Genomic DNA, 26,889 nt, shown 5'->3' on the forward strand with positions numbered 1-26,889 from the left:
CATAAAAGGATTTCGCAAATAGGCTCTGCATGCATAGATGCAGAAAGAAGATATTCTCTGCCAGCGCTACTTTGAAGTCTTTTGACCTGGACAGCATGGATCACAGGTGGCAGCTTACGCAGGCACCCTTATGCTAGGGAAAAAGAAATCCATGGACAAGCCTTCTGTGTTCACATTTTCTAGTTATAGGGTTGGTAACACCCGCTAAGTCTTATGCCAGAACTCTCGAATGCTGCTTTTGTAAATGAAAGGAAATTTTTCCCATATGACTTCCATGAGGAAAAAAAAAAAAAAAGAAGCCTCTTATCTACATACACTCTAAGTTATAAGGACCTGGCAATTTAGTTTGTGAAGGGTCCCACATTTCTTCCCTGTATCCCCAAAATAAATATTTTTTACACATTTTCAGACTTTGTGGAAGAAAACCAGATTGTGGTGTCGGATGTGGGAGATGGATTTCTGCTCATCTTTGTGGCTTCTGTCTACTGCCTTCCTCGGTTAGCACAAAAAAACTTTCACTGAATGCAACCTTCAAAGAAGAATTGCCAAGCTTGATACTATTCATAAGTGCAGAGCAAGCTCCACGCTTCCTGACCTCTGCTATCCAGCAGTTCCCAACACAGGAAATGCCTCACTGCTTTTCTTCCCCTTCAGAGAAGCCAGAGGACCCAATCCAGATATCCCCAGCTCCCAGAACAGGTGAAGTACAAGCAAACCCAACTCCCTCCCAGCAAACAGGGAAGCCTCAGCCCTTTAACCTTGAGTTTTGCTTCCTTCCTTTTATGAGAGATTCCTATCTTTTAAATAGGGCTAGAAAGGCTAGCAGAGAAGAAACAGCTTCCAAGGGGTGTATCCAGGGACAGGGCTAGGAAGAAGCCCCTGCAGCAGGCAGGAATTAACCCCAGCCCAACTTTGCAGGAGCCGTGAAAGAGTTTTAGGGGACACTAAGAGCTCTGCAGAGGGATCCTGGATCTCACACCAGAAGCGGGAATCACAGCAGGAATATCCCAGCTTGATTTCCCAAAATATATTTCCCATGAAATGGAAGAGCAGAGATGCACAAGAGGAAATGCTGAGTCCCTGCTAAGCAAAGAAGGCAGGTACAGTTTGTACACTATGCAAACAGCAAAGGTGCTTTGCAGAGGCTGGTGAACCCACGCAGAAGTGGTTTGCACAGGGTTACAGGATGAGACAAACACTAATCAAAGCACACAACACACAGAAACCCCACACCTCAGTTGTCTAAGCATAGCGTGAGGGCAGACTAGCTGCATGGGATCAGAGTCATCACCAGGTTTGTAGCAAGGACTCCATGTAGTGGGATCTCCATGGGTGCAGGCTGAGTCTCTGCTTCCAGCTGTATCAGAAAGCAATGGTCTTTTTCAACATCTTTGTTGCTGACATGGACAGTGGGATTGAGTGCACCCTCAGCAAGTTTGCTGATGACACCACTGGAGGGAAGGAATGCCATCCAGAGGGACCTTGACACTCTTGTGAGGTGGGCTGATGCCAACCTTATGAAGTTTAACCATGCCAAGTGCAAGGTCCTACACCTGGGTCGGAGCAATCCCAGGCACAGCTACAGGTTGGGCAGAGAAGAGATTCAGAGCAGCCCAAGGAGAAGGACTTGGGGGTATTGGCTGATGAGAAAATGAACATGAGCCGGCTTCAGTGTGGGCTTGCAGCCCAGAAAGCCACCGTATCCTGGGCTGCATCAAAAGGAGCGTGACCAGCAGGTCAAAGGAGGTGATCCTGCCCCTCTACTCTGCTCTCATGAGACCTCATCTGGAGCATTGTGTGCAGTTCTGGTGTCATCAACATAAAAAGGACATGGAACTGTTGGAACAAGTCCAGAGGAGGCCACAAGGATGATCAGGGACTGGAGCACCTCCTGTATGAAGACAGGCTGAGAAAGTTGGGGCTGTTCATCCTGGAGAAGAGAAGGCTGCGTGGAGACCTCAGAGCAGCCTTCCAGTATCTGAAGGGGGCTTATAATGATGCTGGGGATGGACTCTTCATTAGGGACTGTAGTGATAAGACAAGGGGTAATGGATTAAAACTTAAACAGGGGAAATTTAGATTGGATATATGGAAGAAGTTCTCTACTGTAAGGGTGATAAGACACTGGAATGGGTTGCCCAAAGCGGTTGTGAATTCTCCATCCCTGGTGGTGCTCAAGACCAGGTTGGACAGAGTCTTGGGTGACAACATGGTTTAGTGTGAGGTGTCCCTGCCCATGGCAGGGGGCTTGGTACTAGATGATCTTAAGGTCCTTTCCAACCCTAACTATTCTATGATTCTACTATACTACTGTAAAGCACCTGGCAGCACAGATAAGTGACACTCCTAAATGATACCACTGGTTCAGGTCCCTAGGAAGATAGCAGAAATTATTCTGAGTTACGAAACAGTGTCCTAACACAAAAAAAAACACAGCCTGTTCAACTGTCCCTGGAGTCTTCAGTTAGCGAAGAACTTCAAGTACAGGCAGCAGTCCTAAAATAGCTTTCAAAGAGAGCAGTCTACCAGCTATCATCCTCATATTGCTTGCCTTACTATCTCTTGAAATTCTATATATCATAGATGAGATTGATGAGCCTGACCTAACCGTAAAAGCCATTGGACATCAGTGATGCTGAACCTATGAATATACAGACTTAAAGACCTTATATCTGACTCATACATATTCCCAACAATAGAATTCCCACTACGTGACTTCCTACCTCCAAAGTTGATCACTGTGTTGTTACACCAATTGAATTCCCCATCTGTATTATTGTTACTGCTGATGACATACTCCACCCGTGACAAATTCCCAGACTAGGAGTAAAAACTCTTGCAATCAGTCCCAGGACAACTGGGTCAAACATCATTCATCACTACTCAACCAGTACAAAGAACTCAACTGGTTAAGAAATACGCATTTCTTAACCCAATGTCACGGCCATGGGGAAGGTACGGGAAGGAGGACAAAGTCACTGACATGATGGTCATAATCTTAGTAAATAAGGAATTGGCTAGAAAATTGGAAATCAGCTATTTCTTGAGTGCAAGAGATCATGACTTGATTACATTTGTTACACGAAAGGAAAGGATAGTCTACACCCTAATCACACACACAGAGCTTTGAAAGGGCCAATTTCATTAAACTCAAAATGATTATAAGTCAGTGAGGACAAAAAATATAAATAGAAATTATTCTGTTTTCATGTGCCTTTTTTCATTTCTAAAAAACCCAACACCAGATGCCAAAAGAAACACCATTTCACAAAAGGAAAAAACATCTTTATTTTTGCTTTATAACAGGCTTGCTAGTCTTCCTTAAAGGGAAAGCAACTAAAACAAATATTTTTAATTGTCATTTGAAAACTCAAGAGGAAGCTAATGGTAATCAATACGTGACAGAATTTGAGAACTGTAGAGTACAGATAAGGGAAGTAAAAGGACCATAAAAGGAAGTCTGTGACCAATGTAATTGAAACAATCTGGGGTGTTATTCTTTTCAAAGACACCACCTACATCTTACTAGCAAATGAATCCATTTAGTGGATTTATCCATATTAGTATAACCCATTACTAGACACAAGTGGTAGAAATGATAATAGAAAAAGGCAATAGTGTTCAACAAACGCTCACATCCCACATCTGGGAGAGAGCCAGCCGACATACAGCTATCAGGATGAAATTCACAACATCATGACTATTTTGGAATGTAAGAATATCAGCTATGAAAGATTACACCATATTACCCTAACTTCATCTTTTATTAATGCCTATCAACAGGAGCTCAGAGAAACTAGTGTTTAGTTTCCAGGAGACCTTGCCAGCATTATGGCCTGCTTATCAGCAAAGACATCCTTCTTAAACACTTCACTCTGCAGTGCATGATGTCTCATTAAGTAGGACAACACAAAAAAGGAAAATCAGTTTAGGCCATGCTAAATGGATTAAAGACATACCTGAAAAAGGGAATCCTCTATGACAGCAGAGCATTCCCACTGCAGCTCCACACTGGCTGTTCCTGGGAATACGCTGTGCAGCATTTTGGGGATCTGAGGAAAAGAAAATAAACAAAAATTTGTCAGGAACTCTGGTTTCTAGGTGCCACCAGAAATAAGAGAGCAATAAATAGGAGAGGTCAGCAAAAATAAGCCCCATCTAGATGATCTGGCAGGCTGTGCAGCTTGCATTTCGCATTGTTGCACAGCCAATGCAGCCCCAGGGAGCTGCGGGGAGAGTGCGGTCTGTCCTGCAGCACAGGAAACATCAGCTTCAGTAAAGAACTGATGCTTCAACCTGGTGCCCCACCAGAATAAAGCCATCTTTCAGTGCTGTACCTTGGAAGTTTGGGAAGAGAAGAGAGATGAACAAAAATAATTATTTAGAAATTTGTAACCATATCTGATGATAAGAAAGAGGTTGGACAGGGGCCGGAGCCACCTGCTCTAGTGGAAGGTGTCCCTGCTTGTGGCAGGGGGCTGAAACTGGATGAGCTTTAAGGACCCTTCCAACCATTCCACGATTCTACAAAAAGAAGTTTCTTTCCCTATATTTCGTAGAGGAAGTTTCAAGGAAAAGTAACAACCTGAAGTCACAAAACAAGTAATAGAAGTTGGACATTCAGGAATGACTCAGTCTCATGGAGTATATTCTCCAGTGGTGGAGTCAACTCACAGGTAGACACAGAGATATAGGTATAATGCAACCACTTACACGACTGAAAAAACTGCCACAGAACAGCCATTACAGCTAACAAACAGCTCAGGGAACGCGGAAGGCATATAGCACACCAAAGATCCAGATTCACATCCTTTCACCATCTCATTTAGAGCAGATCGATATGCATCTCCAATGCCAAGATGAGTATCCAACGCAAATGCTGTGCAAAAAGTAACGTTTCTTTTTTGACCAACAGCTCCCATCATGGGGATGGAAAGCTTTCCTTTCAGTGCTGACGCATGCATCCCTCTGGAAAGAGTAAAGATTTTAGCTAAAATATTCCATTTGTTCCAATCTCAAAAGAAAGCCCTGATTGCCTTTGCTGTAATTAGCCCCACAGTCTCATCCTGCCTCTCTGTAACAAGGCTGCAGATGGCGCATGGCTTTGCAGCAGTGAAACACTCCTTCACAATTAAATCACAGAGTCATAGGCTGGTTTGGGCTGGAAGGGACCTTACAGCTCACCCAGTTCCAACCCCCTGCCACAGGGAGAGACACCTTCCACTAGAGCAGGTTGCTCCAAGCCCCGTCCAACCAGGACTTGAACACTGCCAGGGATGTGGCAATACTATGACACAATCTAGCAGAGCTTAATAGGCAGCACTACAGTCATGGTACAGCTATTGTCCTTGCATTTGCTCTGCACCCTAGGATCAAGAACAGAAAGTAACTTCAGTGCCTATGATTTTAGGGCCTCACAGCTATACTCCTGTAACGATGCTCAGATGAGCAGGTCTGTCTGGCCATTTCAGTGCAATAGAGGCAGCCTACATCTAAACTTCTATAACCTTCGAAATTTCCCTCTGGATTGCAGGGAGAGATCTACAGCTTACTGCATAGCACGAATGACAGGAGGTCCTAGCCTAAAACTTGCCTGTAACACCGGAATGATTACTGTCGGATTACTCAAACTGGCAAGGCTAGCCCAGTCCAGCCCAGATCACTGCACCACAATTAATTAATCTGAATAGGAATGGTAGAACATGTCTGAACACAGAAACAGTGATTTCACCACAAGAACAAGCCTCGATACCAGCACAAACTGCAGATGAACTGCAACTGCAGGCATGAAGCCAGAGCAAGCGGCAGCAGCCGGAGCCTGGGCACTGCAGCTGGTTACCGATGGCTGCCTCCTCCAGCACAGACAGAGCCCCCGATACCCCTTCACCCGACATGTCATTATCAGCTGCATGTTCAAGTGAAGAAGAACGAGGTGCCAGGGACGGCAAACAAATGGGCTGTGACAGAGTTACAGACATGACACAGAATGCAGAGTGCAAAATCAGATTTCCCCCAACCGCTGCAGAGCCACGCTGAGATTCTTGCTCTGGTGATTTATACCTTAATTTTGGCCGATAATGCCTGCATTTGTCTCTATACCAGTTATTAGCTTCCTCAAGGAAAGCAAAAATCAGAATGCTTTTGAAAGCTCTGAGAGAAACACTGCTCTTCCTTCCCCACCTAGCAGGCATATTTATGGCATAATCCAAAGGAATAATTACTCCAAATGGTAGACCATCTCGCCAAGCGATCAGCATGGCTGTGTGAAGTTACAATCGATGCTGAAAATGTATGTCCCTGTATTTACCACAGGACAGTCCATCTAACTTTGAGAACCCACCCCCTTCCCACCTCATTTCAAAGTTAGAGCTGGTTTTGCATTGGAAATCAGAAGGCATAACCACACACCAGGGCCCTCTCCCACGAAAGAAATACCTTTTACATTTATTAACAGCAGAAGCACTGCACTAAAATCAAAGGAAGACTATAGAAATACAAACAAAGGTAAGAAAATATTCACCATAACAGGAAAATCTTTTGAAATCAGTAATTGGTGTATTTGTTTCTCTGCACATACACAGAAAATACTGTGCATTGGAACCTCAGTTACAAGTTCCTTCCTTTATTTGCACACCATTAGCATTTCTTAACATTGGAGGTTCCCAGTGAACTAGGTTTGTCTGCCCCAATTACAGGAATCCCCACAGAATTCTCACTTTCAAAGCAGTTGCATAAAATATTAATTACTCATATTTGGAGTAAATGAACATAAGCTAATAAATTTACAAATCAAATTACCACAAGCTATCAGATGACTTTTTATTTAATTGTTATGGATTGCCCTTTAGACATCATAATGAAATTAATAGAACATGCTGGTAATCAATAGTTACCGATTAATCAATTCAGAGCAGCTCTTACGAAGACTCTTTAACCCCCAGACGTCACTATTTATTACCTCATAATGCAAGTGCAGGCACACACTGGGCAAATAGATACAGGACATATTTAGGAATGAAGCAAAGGTATCTGGCTGTTACACAAAGTTCAAGGTGTGCCAGCATGAGATTCTGCATATATATAGGTCATCTCACCCTTGAAGGTTAATTATTATGATCCTCATTAATACATGATCAAGGTCTTCTCATGAGTGGGATAAACAGTCATCCTTCATGGGTCATCTGTTTCTATTTATTCAGCAAGGAATATTTAAAACATTTAACTTCATCGCAGTGTATCTGTTCAGTACTTCATGGCACTTATGGAAAACATGCGCTATTTAAGTATTTTCACATGTGCACAGATTTCCAGGAATCTGCATGCTACAAAATTTTGAAAGCAGTGGGAGTAACTCACTTGATGCCAACAGAATATAGCTTTTTTGTGCTAACAGTAGCTTCCCTGTCTAAAACACTTGTGACCCTCATTACAACACAAACTTGCCTCTATTCCATTGTAAAGGAGGTCTCCCTCCTTCTGCATGCAGCAGTTCAGGAGATACATTCTAAGAGAAAAGTTAGAAAAGTCCATGTGACCCAAAAGCCCAGACCTTTAGAATCATTTAACATTGGAAAAGACCTCTGAGATAAAGTCCAACCATTAATCCAGCCCTGCCAAGGCCACTACTAAACCATATCCACAAGTGCTACATCTACATGTCTTTTAAATGCCTCCAGGGACAGTGACTCCAGCATTGCCCTGGGCAGCCTGTTCCAATGCCTGAGCACCCTCTGGGCAAGGAATTGTTCCTCAGCTCCATCTAAACCTGCCCTGGGGCAGCTCAAGGCTGTTTCCTCTTGTCCCATCCCTTGTTCCTTGGGAGCAGAGCCCAGCCCCTCCTGGCTCCGTCCTCCTGTCAGGCAGTTGTAGGGAGCCATCAGCTCCCCCCTGAGCCTTCTGAACCCCCCAGGTCCCTCAGCCATTCCCCATCACACTTGTGCTCCAGGACCTGCTCCAGCTCCATTGGCCTGCTCTGGCCCCGCTCCAGCACCTCAATGTCTCTCCTGTAGTGAGGGGCCCAGCACTGGGCACAGGATTTGAGGTACAGCCTCACCAGTGCCCAGTGCAGGGGCACAACCACTGTCCTGGCCCTGTGGCCACACTGCTGCTGATACAGGCCAGGATGCCATTGGCCTTTCTGGCTGCCTGGGCACAAGCTGGCTCATTTTCAATGACCTACAGATCAATAACCCCACATCCTTTTCTGCCGGGCAGCTTTCCAGCCACTCTTCCCCAAGCCTGGAGCGTTGCATGGGGTTGTTGTGACCCAAGTGCAAGACCCAGCACTTTGCCTTGTTGAACCTCACACAATTGGCCTCAGCCCATCGATCCAGCCTTTACTTACAGACAACTTTGGCAGTAAAGACCTCTTATGTCATCTGCGGCTTCCGCCCAATTTCCTATCCAGCCATGCTCCCAGAATCCCCATAGTTACTCCACTTGGCAGGCAGACAGCCCCATTTTTCAGCACCTGCATCTCAGGGCAGACCTCCAGGCAGACAGCTCTCATATCAGCAACTCTAGGGCTGCTCTCCAAGTAACTCCTTATTATGAATTAGTTTGAAGCTAAATGCAAAAGTAGGCTTTTTTGTTTTAATGTATGAGTGCCATCCAAGAATAGGAATAGGTCTCTCTTCCCGCTCCCTACCTCTCTAGCAAGACTGTGCTCACATCAGGGTGGTGGGAGAAGCAGCAAGTACCCACAGGGGCAGCAGTCCCCATGCCCACAAATCCATGTCTGAGTCAAGGCCAGCTACCAAAATCACAGGAGGGAGGTCACCCCTGTGCAAGAGATGGGGATGACATTAAGCGTTTTGATTCAGCCTGCAGTTTCCTGCCCACACATGACCTTCTAGAGACCTCAGCCATAATGCTCTCCAGCAGAGAGACTTCACTGCTCTGCGTATACAATAAAAAGCCAGAAGCACTAAAGCTTACCCAAAACCAGCAGGCTGGTAGCTAGGTCTTGTGAACGGCTGTGGTATACAGACTCATTCTGGTTTAGAGCTTTCCTTTTAACTATCACAGGATCTCTTCACTGACCCAGTCTGTTGGCCCAGAAACCTGCACACTTCAGAACACTTCCTCAGAGCTGCCCCAAGCCGGACAGCACCATGGCCAGGGTGAGCCAGGCTGGTGGGAAGGTCCCACTAACCTACAGAGAGTGTTTGCTGCGGAAGGGAAGTACAAAACTGGGTCTGGGAAACGATGCAAATTGAGTTTGATGCAACAACAATAGCTCTTGATTAGAAGCTTCTAGTGAGCCTGAGGAGCTTGCAAATTCCTTCTACACCCCCCCCCCCCCCCCCCCCCCCCGCCCCCAAGTCAAAGACTACAGCAGTCTCGGGATGAGAAAGAAAACCCAAATTCCACTTCCACTGCAGCTGCACAAGCACAGAATGGAGAAGTGAACCTTCCAGCATCTCCCAAACTGTAGGAAAAGTCCATTAGATGAATTCAAAGACCTCATCAATCTTTAGTGTTGACCGGTTTATGAGGAGAAGACAAAAGAGCAGAGAAAAAAAAAAAAAAAGGCATTTCAGTATTTTAAATGCTGTCAAATTTGCAAGAAAATGCTTTGAAATACAAAGGTTTCTTTTATGGAATGCATTTTCTGGTGTTTAAACAAAGCAAGTACCTGGCAAACAAAACCCTGAGTCAAATTATTGTTAACAGTGAAACAATAATTGCAGCAATAAATAGGAGAAGTTGAAAATTATAGCAGCCTGAAAACATTTACCCTATCTGACAATATATGGGACAATTTAGCTCCTGGTGAGCAACATAATTTCTGGTTTTACTATTATAGAGAGATTCCTGCAAAGTAAAATTGTCATACACATCCATAAAAATATATATGGAGCAAAGTTACACCAGGGAGATGCACTTTTATCTTCACTAAATAAACTTTTTGCTGGTTCCTTTTGTCCTCATTACCTACTCCTGTGTTGTAGAACTTCTTAAGCGCTCTCAGGAGAGCTGCTCCTAAGTGTCTCTGGTGTTGCTCAATATCTTTCTCAGTGACATGGACAGTGGGATCGAGCACCCTCAGAAAGTTTGTGATGACACTGAGCCGCGTGGTGCGGTTGATACAATGGAGGAAAGGGATGAGATCCAAAGGGACCTGGACATGCTACAGAGGTGAAACCATGTGAATCTCATGGAGTTCAACAAGGCCAAGTGCAAGGTCCTGCCCCTGGGTGAAGGCAATCCCAGCACAAACACAGGCTGGGGGAGACTGGATGATGCAGCCTGAGGAGAAGGACTTGGGGTGTTGGGTGAGGAGAAGCTCCCCATGACCCAGCTTCAGTGAGCGCTTGAGCCCAGAACCCCCCCGTGTGCTGGGCTGCACCCCCAGAGCGTGAGCAGCAGCTCAGGGAGGGGATCCTGCCCCTCTGCTGTGCTCTGGGGAGACCCCCCCTGCAGTCCTGATCCAGCTCTAGGGCAGCAGCACAAGAGGGACGTGGAGCTGTTGGAGCGAGGACAGGGGAGGCCACGGAGATGCTGCGAGGGCTGGAGCAGCTCTGCTCTGGAGCCAGGCTGAGAGAGCTGGGCTGGGGCAGCCTGGGGAAGAGAAGGCTCCTGAAGGGGAGACCTGAGAGCAGCTCCAGTGCCTGAAGGGGCTGCAGGAAAGCTGGAGAGGAGCTCTTCATCAGGGACTGTAGTGGTAGAACAAGGGGTGATGGGTTCAAACTGGAACAGGGGAAGTTCAGGTTGGAGATAAGGCAGAAGCTCTTTGCTGTGAGGGTGCTGAGGCGCTGGCACAGGGTGCCCAGAGAAGCTGTGGCTGCCCCATCCCTGGCAGTGTTCAAGGCCAGGTTGGACATAGGAGCTTGGAGCAAGCTGCTCTAGTGGAAGAGGTCTGTGCCTGTGGCAGGGGTTGGAACTAGGTAAGGCACTTTCCAACTCAAAGCAGTCTCTGATTCTATGATTTGTTCCTGGAATAGGTTTTGGTTCACTCCAGGTGATGCCAACATGTTTTCAATTAAGTACATCAACTAAAATTACAGACTGTTCACAGTTGCCTATATTTCCATTATTATCACGGGGTATTACAGCATACTGCCATGTGGCACTTTGCAATATGTCACATTGCTTCAAATGATGGTCGCAATGTTGCTGAATGCTATTTATAGTGCTGCGTATGCACAGAACTTGCAGCACTGAGCTATTAAAGGTAACTTCCCATGGGTGCAACGTCGCAGTCTGGCCTTCAACTTGCATCTGATCACTGCCTCAAACCAGGGGCTTGTCTTGTCCACAGCTCACTCTGCACTCAGAAGCCTTCAGGTCCTTAATGCCTTTGAAAAATAACCTTCCCGTTTCATGGCAAAGTGTGGCAGTGCTTTTAAATGTGCAGCCACTGTGTATATGACTGCCTGTTTCCCACCCTCCATGCAGTTTCTTTTGGGTACCCCCCTGCGAAACACAGTGGAAAGTCCAAGTGTAAAGAAATAAAACAAGATACTTTGGATTTTCTCTTAGAGATAAACCCCTGTCCTCTCGAAGTGCATACCTTCTCCTGCTATGGCTGTCACCATTCTTCTGGGCACAGTGATCACTCCATGTGCTTCACGGGAGCAGAGGAGTCCTGAGCTTCCTCCAAGCACATAATGACTGCTAAATACCAACATTCCAATTTTGCACAGCCTCAATAATGGCCCCCAGTGCTGTCTATTCCCACACATATTTTTACATCCCTGTCTCTGGGGTCAGGTGGATGAGCCATGGGCATTGCAGCACCCACGTTTTACATCCATAAATCCTCTCTGGATCTAATGCCGAGTACTTGACAAAAGCACTTCGTATTTTCCTTCACGATGAAAGAAATTCTGGAGCACATTGGGACTCAGAGTGCACTTTACCTTTATCTCAGCCCCTATTGCCAGACAACTACAGTCTCCTATCTTCCTCCAAATAGTATCACGAATCAGTAAATATTTGTACAGCATTTTAAAAGACGTAAAAACACCAGTTTAATGCTAACTATCATCATATCCAAAGATAAGCATTTTAACTGCCACATTATCCCTGAAAATCGTTCTTTTTTTTTTTACTGTTTTGATTATTGCATATATTGGAAACTCTTCTTCCTTCAGCAGTTTAAAGTATCATTTTTCACATTTGTATCATAATGTAGTGCTCAACTATTTTTCCAACTTGATATCATTCTTCATCTCAGGTAGCCTTATCATAGCAATATAGAATGAGAGAGAATTGCAATACAAAGTAATTCACAAAAAAATGACTATACTAACAATGAGAAACAAGTACTGTCTTCACTTCCCAAGCAAAATCATGTACACATGCAAAGGGCCAAAGAGATAAGTGACATTTTAAACACATGACCTTGCAGCAAATGTCTTCTGCCGAGGGCATTTTACAAGGGAAGCTTTATCCACCCTTTGAAGCATTTACAACAAGCATAGTTCATAGCACTAGACATAAATGTCTAAAAATAACATTACAGGTATGACTTCCATCACAAGGTGAACATAAGACTAAAATGAATCCAGACATGAAATGTAAGACGTAAATATTCTGAGATAAAGATTCTAATATCTCCTCTTCTGCAGTAACGCTGGCAGTCCCAGGCACAGAGTCTCTGTATTACCATGCACACATTCTCAGGCACCTATATGGAAAGTAATCCAAGTCCTTTGTACATTAGCTGCTCCAAGGTGGCTCTTGTTTAAATCAATCCCAAACCTACACAACAAAGCTTCAGTATTTTGAACAGGTGTGTTAGAAAATATGGTATCTAAAAGAAATGCATTATTAAAAAAAAAACACAACTCTGTTTACAGCATACTGAGGAATGCAGTGCAGATTTCCCAGAGTGCTGTCTCTTCAGATTGTGCAGGCCAACGCATCCGTGGTGGCACACATACACCAGCCTATCAAGCCTGCTCATGTCAGCATCACTTACAGCTATATTCCTAAGGCAGTGTTACATAGGAGCTTCAGGCCTGCCACACAGGATCAAATCACTGCTCCAGACCATCCAACATCCTTTCTGCCATAGCCAGCAGCTGATGTTGACAAGGAAAATAATCCTATTCAAGCCCTTTTCACACAGAGTTGCTATGGTCTGTTGTGCCTGGAAGGAAGTAGGAATGTGGGGGGGTTTCCCCAGGGGCAGAATTACACCTCTAAATTGTAAGACTTTGATGTGCCAATTGCACTCTTAACTAGAATAGCTACTACCCTAAGTAACGATCATTAGACTGCTTAATCAGCTCAAACTCTGCGGTAATTGTAATGCCTGTTAATGAGCAAGTATCTCGAGAATAGTCCTAATGTCTAAAGCACACTGAGCCGCTTCAAACTCACTGAGACAGATGAGACAGAGATATGTGGATAAGGACATAATTAATGATTCCCCATGCCACAAGGACAGCTCTTCAGCCTTCATGTGACACACCCCCCCCCCCCCCCCCAAATCCTGCAATGCCTGAATGCTGTAGCAACAGCAAGCTTTGTGCCCTCATGCAGTCCTTTTGCAAACCTTCCTGCTTCTCCAGCAGCTTCAGTTAACATAGCACCCACTGGGGAGGTCTCCCTCCCTACCTGTTACTTGACAAAGCACCATCTCCTTACCTTTCATCCTGTTTGCAAGATGAGGTAACAGCCAACGCTACCTGAGGTTGGACGTGTTGTGAGCGTGGGAGATGGAAGACATGGCTGACACCATGCTGTGATGACTCTGGATGCTAAATAACCTGAATGTTATCCCCATAGAAGATAAGAGGCTGCTGAAACCAAGCTAAGGGATCCTCCAGGGCACCTCTCCCCTAACCTTTACTTTCTCACTCACATAAGCAAGACGGCTCTTATAACCACTTTTGTTGCTTTCTTCTTCAGTTTTGAGTTGTTTGGTTTGTTGGGGGTTTGGGGGTTTTGGTTTGTTCATTTTTTTTTCTAGAAAGAACCCTTTAAACTCACACATTCGAAAATGATTTCTTCACTACTTACAGATTTAAAAGGGATAGGAAGAAATTAACTGTCCAGTCACTCTTTATCTGAAACAATGATACATTTAACAGAGCCGTATCATATAAAAAACACTATGGTTGTAACTGATTGTGGCTAAAATAGGAGGCTATTGCTCCAGGTCACTTAGAAATGGGATACAGCTCCATTATGTCAGCTTTGCACAAGGGTAACACCATTGGTGCTGACAAGCCTTCCCCTGATTCATGGTGTGGTAATTAAGTCTGAAAGTAAAGCTGTAAACTGGTCCAACATGGGTGAAGTAAAACATAATATAGTAATAGCATTAGCTTTCACTGCCAAACTTTTGCTGTGACCCATAAAAGTACTCGCATTTAATTAGAGTTTTACAGCACCTATGAAAAAAACATGCTGTAAACACATCTAACATTGACTTCTGTATTTCCCTCCCTTTTGTTCCTCCTCCCTACTCTATTGCTTTATGGTTCCCTTTTTTCTTCCACCTCCTCATCTTTAAAAGACTGGAGCAATCATTCTTCTTCGACAAGTAAAAAATGCTGTGATGCATAAGAAAGGGAACTCAAAAACATCTCCATCAAGAGAGACCAAAAGCTCTATTCTCTATTTTCTAGATGTCATGAGAAAATATTACAGTCAGTGTAATAGACTGGACAACTGCCACAAAGCCTTTCTTGTCTTTGCTGCATTTTTAAAGCTTCATATGGTCATTTTACAAAGGAAGAGCATGGAAACGACCTGGGGAATCAGATCTGACAACAGATGACTGGTATATGTTCATAAAGGTTCAATGTCCTTGTTGACTTAGAAACATACCAGCAGGGTGAGGACTGGCTGGGATTCGGATGACCTTAGCAAGAGGGAACACCAGTTGCCATGGGGAGAACAAAAAAACAGGACCCTGGCGTGTACACATGGAAGAAGCTTTAAGCTGAATAGAAAACAGGGAGACAAAAGATCTAGGCTGTAATACCTCAACAGCAGTCTCACTGAATTGCTACAGGAATTACATACACAGCTGCCACGCAGCCAGTCTAGGACACAGTGAGGATGAGGAACCAAGAGCCATCTTCATCAAAACAGAGCAAAAGGTTCAGCTCAAGCCCCTCATCAGGGACAACCCAAGGCCAGACCAGCACAGGGACCATCAGCAGCTCCTTGCCAAAAGGAGACAGGGCACCCCAAAGTCCTACACACCTACATCTAACCTCTATGCTGGCTCATCTCGCCCTCTAAATACTACCTCTTCAAAGACCCATGTTCTAAAATAAATATTATTTGGCTTACTTTTTTATTTCCTTTTTGACCACAGGAAAGCAATTTGGTTACAGAACAAGAGTTTCAGAGTAAAAAAAGGTTGTGAGACCCCACTGGGAGGACTGCATACAGTTCTGGTGTCCCCAACATCAGGAGGACATGGAGCTGTTGGAACAAGTCCAGAGGAGGCCACGAGGATGATCAGGACTGGAGCACCTCCTGTATGAAGACAGGCTGAGAAAGTTGGGGCTGTTCAGCCTGGAGAAGAGAAGGCTGCGTGGAGACCTCAGAGCAGCCTTCCACTGTCTGAAAGGGACTAAAAGGATACTGGAGAGGGACTCTTCATCACAGACTGTAGCAAAAAGACAAGGGGTGATGGGTTCAAACTGAAGCAGGGGAAGTTCAGGTTAGATCTAAGGCAGAAGCTCTTCCCTTTGAGGGTGCTGAGGTGCTGGCACATGGTGGCTGCCTCATCTGTGGCAGTGTTCGAGGCCAGGTTGGACACAAGGGCTTGGATCAACCTGATCTAGTGGAAGGTGTCCCTGCCCATGGTACAGGCTTGGAACTGGATGAGCTTCCTATGAATCTATGATTTGCAAATCTCTGATGATTATGTGTGTGTATACATATATACGCATGCATACATATAGCCTTACACAGCACCATAGAGCCTGCTATGAAGAAAGTGAATTCCACCCCAGCTAGACTCAGTTCACCACTATATTCTTTTACATATGCATATATGTGTATGCATGCATATTTATGCATATTTTGCAGTATCTGAAGGGAGGCTATAGGGGTGCTGGAGATGGACTATTTATTAGGGACTGTAATGATAGGACAAGGGGTAACGGGTTAAAACTTAAACAGGGGAAGTTTAGATTGGATCTAATGAAGAAATTCTTTACTGCAAGGGTGGTGAGGCACTGGAATGGGTTGCCCAGGGAGGTTGTGAATGCTCCATCCCTGGCAGTGTTCAAGGCCAGGTTGGACAGAGCCTTGGGTGACACGGTTTAGTGTGAGGTGTCCCTGCCCATGGCAGGGGGTTGGAACTGGATGATCTTAAGGTCCTTTCCAACCTTAACTATTCTATGATTTAATGCATATATGCATTTACACAGAACCAGAGCCCATAAACAGACTATGGAGGCTCCCTGAAAGGTGACTTACAAGACTATCTTTTCTGACAACAAAACTGCAAGCTGAAGCTGTTGGTTCATATGAGTCATATGTCTACAGTATATGAATATTTAATCTATGTTCTCTTAGACATCACTGCCCTCTTGGGATGCAGCACACAGAGGATCTGTACGATCTTGGACAACATGATTTTTCATCCCACAGCCTCATAGGTAAGCCCTCAGGAAGGTTCTTCATCCCACTGCTGACCTGGATTCAGGAGGGGAGATACCCAAGCTCAGTGCCATGGGGTGGTCACTACATGCTGCTAAGCAGCTCTCATTGCACCATGGGGCATGCAGGGAGAGGACATCCTCAGCAGGGAAATGAAGGAGATGCAGAGAGGCCTCCCCAGACTGTAGGTGTGGGGTTGAAGGGAGCCATCTCTACAGCCTTCATGGAAACAGAGCCTGGTGTGCATCATCTTGTAATTAACAGCAGCTCAAAGAAGTAGATTATATTATAATGCATCAAATCCATAGATTCACACATGGTCTGGTTGGAAAGGACCTTAAGATCACCCAGTGCCAACCTACTGCCATGGGCAGGGACGTCTCACACTAGACCATGCTGCCCAAGGCTCTGTCCAACCTGGCCTTGAAAACTGCCAGGGATGGAGCATTCATCACTTCTCTGAATACCCTGTTCCAGTGTTTCACAACCCTTCCAGTAAAGAGCTTCTTCCTTATATCTAACCTGAACTTCCCCTGTGTAAGTTTAAACCCATCACCCCTTGTCCTCCCCAGCACCCTTGTAGTCCCCTTCAGACTATGGAAGCTGCTCTGAGGTCTCCATGCGGCTTTTCTTCTCCAGGCTGAACAGCCCCAGTCTAAGTAACAGTGGCAATCCACTCAAACCAGTAGGGGAAACAGCACAACCCAAAATAAACCTTGTGCAATCTTTCAAACTTCACTTTTTTTTCCAGCTTCTTTTGCACACCCCCCATCCCTCTGCCATGCTGCTGCCCAGCCCAGTTCCAAGTTATTCCCTCTGCAGAAAAGCACTGCATATTCCTTCCTTTGCCTTCAGCCTTTTTACTTTACCCACACTCCAATGCCTTACTTTTTAGGAGCTCCCTCTTTCACCATGTGCTGGGAGCAGACTCTAGCACTAAGTTACTTGCTTCAGAAAAGCTTACAATGTACATCGGAAGTGTCATTTTCCAGTGGAGTGATGAGAGCCAGTGTCACGTAACACATCTCTTCTTGTGAGGCACTGTGCCTGACTTACAGTTGCTCACATCTGCCTGCAAAGATGATATGAAGTGACTGCAAAGACACCTTGACTGCTTCCTCTCTGCCTTTCCTTTGCCAAGTCAGTCAACACCTGGAGTGTCACTAAACACAGGCACAGTGATCCAAGCTGCAGCTTAACACCTCTCCTGCCAGTTTTACCTTTAGCCAGTTATGTTATCAACTTCCATCTGTAAATACCTGCTTTTACTTGTATATAAATATTATTTAGCTCAAAGGATCCACAGACAGGTACAAGCTGTATGCCTGGCCTCATTGCAATGGCTGTGGAATACAGCCATTTGAGAGATTTGTATGAGCTGCTTTGTGGCACACAGCTGTTTTGGGAGGAGAAATGAAGAACAAGAGTGAACGTTACCAGCTCCTCACTAAAGAGCAGCATCAGACACAAATGGTGGGAAACCTTACCATTCTCTACAAGTGCCTAACAGGAGGATGGAGCCTGGAGGGGGCTGGGCTCTTTCTCCCAAGGAACAAGGGATGGGACAAGAGGAAACGGCCTCAAGCTGCACCAGGGCAGGTTTAGATGGAGCTGAGGAACAATTCCTTCCCCAAAGGGTGCTCAGGCATTGGAACAGGGTGCCCAGGGCAGGGCTGCAGTCACCGTCCCTGAAAGTGTTCACACACGATGCAGAAAGTCCTCAGTGACATGGGTTAGTGGTGACCTTGGCAATGCTGGGCAATGGTTGGACTTGGTGATCTCAGAGGTCTTTCCCAACCTGTTTGATTCCATGGTTCTATGAATTATTTTCAGCTGACAGTAAGGGTAAACAAGGTAACAAAATATCTGAGAACATCAACATAGTTTTTAACAGGACAGAAAGCAGCTTATTTCCAGTAAACACGCATAGAACGTTTTCAACAAGTGAACAGCACAGTGTTGCCAAGCCAGGTGGAGTTATCATGGGGCAAGACCCACCTCTGGCTCCACTGCCTGCAAGGAGACATCAGCAAACACCTTGTTCCCATAGCAGCAAGCCACAGCAAAATCCAGACAGTCAGGAGCACTTCCCACCAGACCTGCAGCAGCTCAGTAATGCTGCCAGATGCGCCAATACAGCTCACCAACATGGTGCCAGGGCCTCTCTACATGAGCAGAGTGCTCATTTAGTAGTTACACGTTTCCGAACCTACATGAGTGACTGAGAGCTGTCTTCACTTCTGCAATAAGCCCCTGAAGGATGCCAGTCTTCCTCCAGGTAACAAAGCAATCTGCATGGCAGGTCACCTTTTTAATGACTATGATACTCAGACACATTTTAACAGGCAGGGAATGATGAGGGAGCATCTCCCCTTTTGGAAAGGCAGTGCCCCTCACTCTATTCTGCTCTTCATGCAGCCCAGTCTCAGCAGGTCCTCTCTCACAGGATACTCCCAAAACCCAGTACATGCATACCTTTGTGGGTTGGTTTGTTTCCTTTTTCCAAAACAGAAATCAGTAACGTACATAGCAGTAAACACAACTGAAGTTGTCCACATTTTGCACAGTTATTAAGAAATACAAAAAGAGATAAACATTTCTAGGATGAAGCACTGTTTATCACAGTTTGTTACATGTGTTTGAGCTGCAGTGCTCCCATTTATATCATTTTCTCCATTTTTTTATTAAATACCCTGAGGACAGGATTATTAGCTTCCTCACAGCTTTTATACCATGCTGATGACTACACTAAGTTCTTCACAAATATTATTTAGCTTTACAACAACCAAAGGAGGCTAGAGGCTGTTAGCATCTCTGCTTCACCGAGGCAGAGAAATCAAGCTGAAAAATTGACTTTATTTTGGGTTGTAGCCTGAGCTGCCTAAGACATAATTTTTCAAAATGCCCCAGTATCACAGACTGCCTTGGGTGTCTCGAAGTTTAGTTAAAGCTCCTGGAACGTGGCACTTCAATTAGATCCTGCAGCCTGAAATCAGGACACGCACCTCAAAAAGGAGAAAATTCTCATAAAAGGCAAGTTTTAAACAATTTTGTCATCATCTCACTGAACACAGCAGCAGCAGCAGGGATGATCTCAGTCTCTTCAAGGCTCTCTCTCCCCAGTCTCACACACAAAGCTATCCATTTGCTCCAGGCAGTCACCTTGCACTTAACACAACTCTGAGGGGGCCAAGAAAGGATGCTGGAGTGCTGCTGGTAGACACCAGCCACGCGTTCTCCAGGTCCTTCATCCCAGGCACAGGGAAAGAATAAGGTGTCCCTGCAGAGCCTGAGGGGGGCCAGCCAGCCCCATCGAGACCCAGCTTTCTGCTTCTGACACATTCCTCCATTAACTTTGTCAGCTGAGAGAGCCAGGCACTTCAAGGGAGTGATTCATTTGACCCTTTCTGATGGTCTGCTGTTATATTAACAAGCTCTCTGCTGACTATAAAGGGACCCAAGGGAACCCTACAGATTGCTGCTGCTAGTCGTATGAACTACACCATAGGTATCCTGCCTAACTAGCTGCCTAGACGATTTATAATCCATTAAATAAAAATAATGTTCTAGGGATACCTACCTTTCTCCATTATAGTGGGAAATTAAATAGCTAAATTTTAGGGGAGTGGTCACAGGACACAAACTCCACCTTGTATCCCAGTGCATGTGGCAAGGAGCCAGCCTTGTCCTCCAGAAAATACTCACTCTGGCACTTTGTAGTTTTTGAGCACCTCTTTGTAACTTCATAGTTCAAAAGAATATATATTGGATGCAGTCTCCCAGGATTTGTGGTCTCATTTGATTCCATGCACTGGAACACCAATAGAACAGACTAAGACCGCAAGTTATCAGCCTAGATGAATGAGCGGGGAAGACAAAACTTAGCCAAAGAGTTTCAGAGGTAGCTGTTGAGGAGCTTATGAGTCCATATTTGGCAAGAGTGGGCCGATAGCCTGGCCCTGTTCATCCCCAAAGCTGATGGCTTCTGCTCTGGCAGAACTTATCTATAGCAATCTGCAGCTCCTCATTTTGGAGGTCTCTGCTTTCCCCAACCTCACCCCTCACCCCTGCTCTCCATATCCAATTTCCTACTCTATCTCATACCACACCAGAGCCTCCTTACCAGCACCAGTGCAGTCCCCCATGTTGTAGAATCCCAGACTGGTTTGGGTTAGAAAGGAGCTTAAAGCTCATCCAGTTCCAACCTACTGCCATGGACAGAGACACCTTCCACTAGGGCAGCTTGCTCCAAGGCCCTGTGTCCAACCTGGCCTTGAACACTGCCAGGGATGGGGCAGCCACAGCTTCTCTGGGCACCCAATGCCAGCGCCTCAGCACCCTCACAAGGAAGAGCTTCTGTCTAAGAGCTCATCTCAGTCTCCCCTCTGGCAGGTTAAAGCCATCACCCTTTGGCCTACCACTACTGCCCCTGATGAAGAGACTCTCTCCAGCATTCCTGTTCTTGGTGAACTTGGGAAACTGGTTCCAAGCAGCCCAGCTAATCCCATTCCAAACTTTCTGGGTGGGACTATGGCAGACTGAGGCCTCTGGTTCTCAAATGCAAAACCTTCAGAGGCTCCAGCTGCCAAATACATTAACATGCAGACATATTCCATGAGAGACCTTCATACTTATATCCAGGATAGATATTGCGAGGAAAACAACAAAAACTACAAACAACAACACCCTATCTGCTGGCCAGCTGCAGATTAATAATAAATGGAAAACAATACTTCCTCTCTCCCCTCCCAAATATTCTCAAATGTCTAAGTCATTGTGGTCGAAGTACTCATTAAAGATCCAGCCGGCAGCACAAGTTAGGCTGAAAACTTTCAGCAATCAATTGAAGACTGATGAAATTACACACAATTACTATGAGACTTTGTAAAATGAATGAGTTCAGCTCATGGATAATCTGAAATATACGCTGCACAAATAATTCTTTCTTCCAGAACTTGCTACCCTAGCATTAAGAAAAGACAGATGAAACATCCAAACTTTGCTGTGCTGATGGTGGTTAAACATTTTCCCATCTTTTAGATTCTTCAAGCAAGATATCATCTGTCACAGGGAAACCTTCCTTTTGCTGCATGAAAGGTTCATCTCCTCTTTCTGTCAGCTTCCCCATTCTGTGATGGAAACCTGTGCTGACAAGCTGGACTGACAGGGATCTGCTGCTGACTGCAGATTTACTTTGAGCTGCTGAACTAAAACAAGAGATGTGATAAAAAACTGAGGGCCTTGCATAACATTTGCCATTGTTAGCACAATATACAGACTGAATACTGTAACACACTTGTTCCCTGTCCGTTGTTGTTTCTACAAGACAAGGTCTTCCAAGCCTGCATGGCAGTGACTATTACTCCAGCTGAGTGCAATGATCAGGACAAGAAGGACTGTCAAAGATGGCCTAAAGGCACTGCTAAGAGACACGGGAGGCAACAGGGTGACTTTGTGATACAAGAAGACGGAAAAATGTCAACCACTTCAGTGCATTGCAACACAAAATGCAGTTCCCTTAACAGGAAAATTCTCAGAGCAAGGCCGATCTCCAAAATGATTAATAATTTGCTATAGGAAGTGTAGTCAGTGAGCAAGATCAAGGAGTTCAGCATCAGAAAAACATGTTTTGACTGCAGAATGACTAGTGTGAACCTGCAGGTCAGCCACAACTAGAGCTGAGGGAATATTGCTATGAAATCCCACGAGTGCTTGTTTACATTTGTAAAAAAAGAAAAAAATCACCTTGGTTATGCTTATACTGTTCCCTATGAATGTTTCTAGGTAATATTTTCCCATGTTTTTGAGGTTTTTAAACAAAAACATGCCGTTTTCCTTTTGTCTTTTTTTTTCCCCTCCTTCCACCAAAAATGTGATTGTATTTTTCTTCATGAATATTCCAGGTTGACACTTTCAACTGCTCTATTCTAGAAGCACTAGAAGACCACTATGCATATGGTATAAGTGCAACAGCCCAGCACAAACTGATCATGTCCCTCGAGGACAAACTCCTGCCTTTAGTGACTCCAAGCACTACAGACACACAGAAGATTCAGGCCAGCTCCCACATTAACCTGCCTCCAGCACCTGCCTGTACCCATCTTATATCAATTGCCAGTGACAAACCACGGTAACTATGGAGGAACATAAAAGGTGTCTGGCAGACCAATGCCTTAACCCAAAACCAACTTGGTACTTTACACCCTGCAGGCAGGATGAGATCTCTTTGGAAATACTTAACATCAGTTGCCTTTCCCTCAAATTAAGCATGAGAAACAAAGAGGGTGTTCTAGGAAAAATGTGAACTAAAACAAAAGCCTGCCAACACTGTGAGTTCAGGGGGGATTTGCTGAGATCTGTTTTGGCAAATACAAGGGGGAAAGGGAAAGGAAAATAAAGAGATGCCACTCAAACAGCAGCAAAGGAGCAAGTTTAGCTTTTCAGCTGTAGCTGGCATCAGAAGGACAAATACTAAAGGACCTTTGAAGTATTTTTGTGCTTTCCTCAGGCTTGAGCTGGTGGGTTACTGGATAATGGTGAGAATATACACAGCTGACACAAGCCACCCACTGCTCAAAAAATCACTGATGCAAAGGGACATCCCAATGAAACCATCCCCCATTTTGTTCCAGGCTATCTACAGATTCAGAGAAAGCATGCCATCTTACTGTCGTCACTTCCATATTAACATAGGCATTCTCATGTCCAGAAAGGATAAAGAATTTCTTTAGGCACAGGAAGAAGCAGTAAGCAGGAAGTTACACTTTTATACTGAAGCACATGCCTCAAGTGAAACTCCCATCCCAAAGCTTCCAGTAACTGCTTGCATAGAAAAAACTTGTTATTCACTCAATTCCTCAAGAACCCCCTCTCTGCTTCTTTACCCACACCTCTTTCCCCTTCACTGCACCTTTTCTCCACATCCAGCACTCTCATATTTCCATTACATGACTCTGGACTACTTTGAGCAACAATTAAAACCTGGTACTGATGATGAAGGCCATACAACTAAGCTAAAAACATATCCTGCAGATTCTAGATGTGGCTATGGAAAGTTATGAGCCATCTGTACTCTTCAGAGCCACACAAAATGCGCTTATGCTGTATGTGCTCATAATTGTAGTGGCTTTAGCCTAAATTGTGCCATCACTTAGTTTTTGGACACTTGTATTTCTCAGAATTTAAGTGTCATTGTCCCTTGCACATTACAGATAGGATGCCCTGCCGTGAACATTCTAGTTGCTGCAATTATTTCAACCCAGCTAAGAGCTTATTTTAAACAATTTTACTGCTCAAGTTGTCTCCACCTCATTTATTGTTAAGAGTCTTTTCTCTTTCTAATGGAAGCCAGAACTTCATTCTGAGGTCTCGTGTCAAAGAGGCTGCAGGTGAACATCAATCAGGGACAAATTAGGTACTGTTTTATTACCAGCATAGGAAGACACAAAAAGCAGCATGGTCCTGAGCCAGATGGATGTGCCACTTGGGCTCCAGCAGCAATAGCTTTCTGTACACTCCACACCCTGTTTTTGGCAAAGCACTTCACCACAGCTTTGCATCCACCAAATGAGAACGCTGTGGCTTTAAATAGTTATCCCCATTAAAAACTATAAATGAGATTAAATGGTCCAAGATAAAGTATTGCTGTTATTAAGGAGTGGTTTGAATGAACCAAGCTGCAACGGTGGGACCAAGATTGTAGTTTAGCCGTCATTATTTTCTGTTCTCTGGGGACGTGCACACACACGCACCCGGCCGCACAGACACATCGGCCTCCATTAACATCAGCAGCAGCTGGTCCTGGGGTATATATGTTTGCTTACAGTAAGTTATATAAAGCTGCTTTTTAAAACAAGTAAGGCTGAGAGAAGTCAACCTTGTGTCAAATATGACAGCAAGAAGCATCTGCCACGGGGGCAATCAATTGCATATCCTTACTCCACATTAAAATAAAACCCACAGAGGCTCACCCTTCAGCTGGGAAGGAAATCTTTACAAGCTAAAACTAGGTATTCACTTTGATGCAATACCCACAGCCGGTCAGACAGCTTGTTTAAAAATTGCTTTGCTATGTTCCTGCATGGCAGGTCTAACCTCTTGCTCGCAGGCATGCAATACTGTGTAAGGAAGCATTAAAGACTGAACATCTAATATCACCACAGGTTTTGTAAACCCTTTTCCCTGAAGACTACGGATCAGATGTGCTACCCGAGTTTCACTGAGGTTTTTACTCTCTTTCCCTAATTTTCCAGCTGGGTTAACCAGGCAGGAGGAGGTCAAGTACCCCACAGAAAAATCACACAAAGTGTCAGGGCCACAATCAAAAGCTAGGATCCTCAAACACCTGCTCTTTTGCTGTCACCATGTCATGTGTTTCCCAGGTTTTAGGTTTTATTTGCTTTCATGACTCTTGAGGCTGGCCATATTTCTGTTTATTAGTACTCAGTAAAGGTTTTCTCACTTCTCCACTGGCACTCAAGTGGCATTTAGCATGTGAATCTGTACTGCTGTTCTGCATTGTCTTTACCCAACTAGGAAAAAATAAAGTGTCCGAAGTTTCCCACATCAACCTTGCAGAGTAGCAAGCAGCTACATGCCCTGCACAGTTGCAGAAAATCACATCTGACATGATTTCTGCTCCCAGACCAAAATATGAGAGCAGAGGGAATAACATCCCTCAGATATGCTCTCATAGTGAAGAAAATTTTAAAACCCACCAGTAACACTACTCAATTGATTTATTCTTTGAACAATAACAGCACTGTGCTGAGCCAAGAAGTAATGAACTGAAAGCATATGTAGAGGCAAAACATTCTCCTGATTAGTATCAACTGTTCCTAAGACAAATAAAATGCTAACCATTGCCCAGTACAGCAGCTTTCCTATCTACTGCAAGAACTGTTCATCCCTTGCATGCTGTCTCATGGCTCATTTTACCAAAAATTTCTTATCAGGCTAAATACAATCAGCAGAAGGCCCCATAATAAGGGGCAACAACAATTATAGTACAATGAACTGAGTTTAAATAGGACCTTTAGCTCCAAAGGAGCCCCCTCATTTCTCCTCAGGCACTTCAGGGTAATGCCAGCTTGTGCTGCACTAATGAGCCTACAGAATAGTCCCCATCGCTGGCTTTGCCCTCTGCAGAGATATTTGTCATCAGGACCCCCCTGATTTGCAACTGCAGCCCTGCCTTCCCCAGGCTTCCTATGCGGGGCTGCAGCTGAAGGCCAGCTGGGCACCCAGCAGAATGGGGTGTCACGGTGCTAGTGCAGATGAGGCACAGGCCTGGCCTGAGGCCTGGAAGGACAACGCCCTGGGGATTTACAAGCGCCAAACAGTTTATCATCCACATGAAGCATTTCTTTATTTCCTTCTATTCTTTTCTTTTTCTTCTTCCCCATGGAATTAATCTTATGCCAATCTACTGCTGCTGAAGCCAGCGAGAGGCTGGCACACAGAGAGGGGGAGCCCCTGACATCACCACCCAGACCATGAGTAACAGAAAAGTTTGGGTTTGAAAGGAGCTTAAAGCTCATCCAGTTCCAACCCCCTGCCATGGGCAGGGACCCCTTCCACTAGAGCAGCTTGCTCCAAGCCCCTGTGTCCAACCTGGCCTTGAGCACTGCCAGGGATGGGGCAGCCACCGCTTCTCTGGGCACCCTGTGCCAGCGCCTCAGCACCCTCACAGGGAAGAGCTTCTGCCTAAGAGGTCATCTCAATCTCCCCTCTGGCAGGTTAAAGCCATTCCCCTTGGCCTGGCCCTCCAGGCCCTTGTCCCAAGCCCCTCTCCAGGTTTCCTGCAGCCCCTTCAGGCACTGGAGCTGCTCTAAGGTCTCCCCTTCAGGAGCCTTCTCTTCTCCAGGCTGCCCCAGCCCAGCTCTCTCAGCCTGGCTCCAGAGCAGAGCTGCTTCTATGGGAAGGTGATAAGGGAGCGGGATTTATTTTGCTACCTTTTTGGAGAGAGCAGTTTAAGAGCCTTAGAAGCTTTCTCTGAGCAGGCCATAGGCAGAAGGAGAGTGCACCATCCTGCCTCACACCATCATGAAGCAACAAAGCATGAACTAAAGACCACCAAAGCACAATCTAATGGGTCCCAGTAGCTATAGAGAGGCTCAGCTCCCGTGCTTCCCAACTTGCCCCAAAGCAGCATCCCCTACCCAGCACCATCTGTGCTCTCAAGGGCTTCCACAAACAACGCCCCTGGGTCCTGCCGTAGTTCATCCTGCCCGGGCAACCAGGCACGCCTGGAAGGGCTGACTCCCTGTTTCTGTGCATGGGCTGCTGTTACGCAGTAACCCTTTTACA

At 45.2% G+C, this 26,889-nt stretch overlaps 1 long non-coding RNA gene across 1 annotated transcript in view; it reads right to left on the reverse strand.

Annotated features, from left to right (window-relative positions):
• The window catches only part of LOC130597280 (uncharacterized), a 97,573-nt gene that overhangs the window by 65,820 nt on the left and 4,864 nt on the right, over positions 1-26,889 (reverse strand). The window contains exon 3 of the long non-coding RNA XR_008971708.1: positions 3,960-4,052. This is a non-coding gene — a long non-coding RNA (uncharacterized LOC130597280). The remainder of the gene's footprint in view (positions 1-3,959; positions 4,053-26,889) is intronic.

Source organism: Pezoporus wallicus, unplaced genomic scaffold (genome assembly GCF_028554395.1).
Source record: "Pezoporus wallicus isolate ANWC-B61680 ecotype Strahan unplaced genomic scaffold, APGP_CSIRO_Pwel_v1 scaffold_13428, whole genome shotgun sequence".
In the NCBI taxonomy this organism is placed as follows: domain Eukaryota; kingdom Metazoa; phylum Chordata; class Aves; order Psittaciformes; family Psittacidae; genus Pezoporus; species Pezoporus wallicus.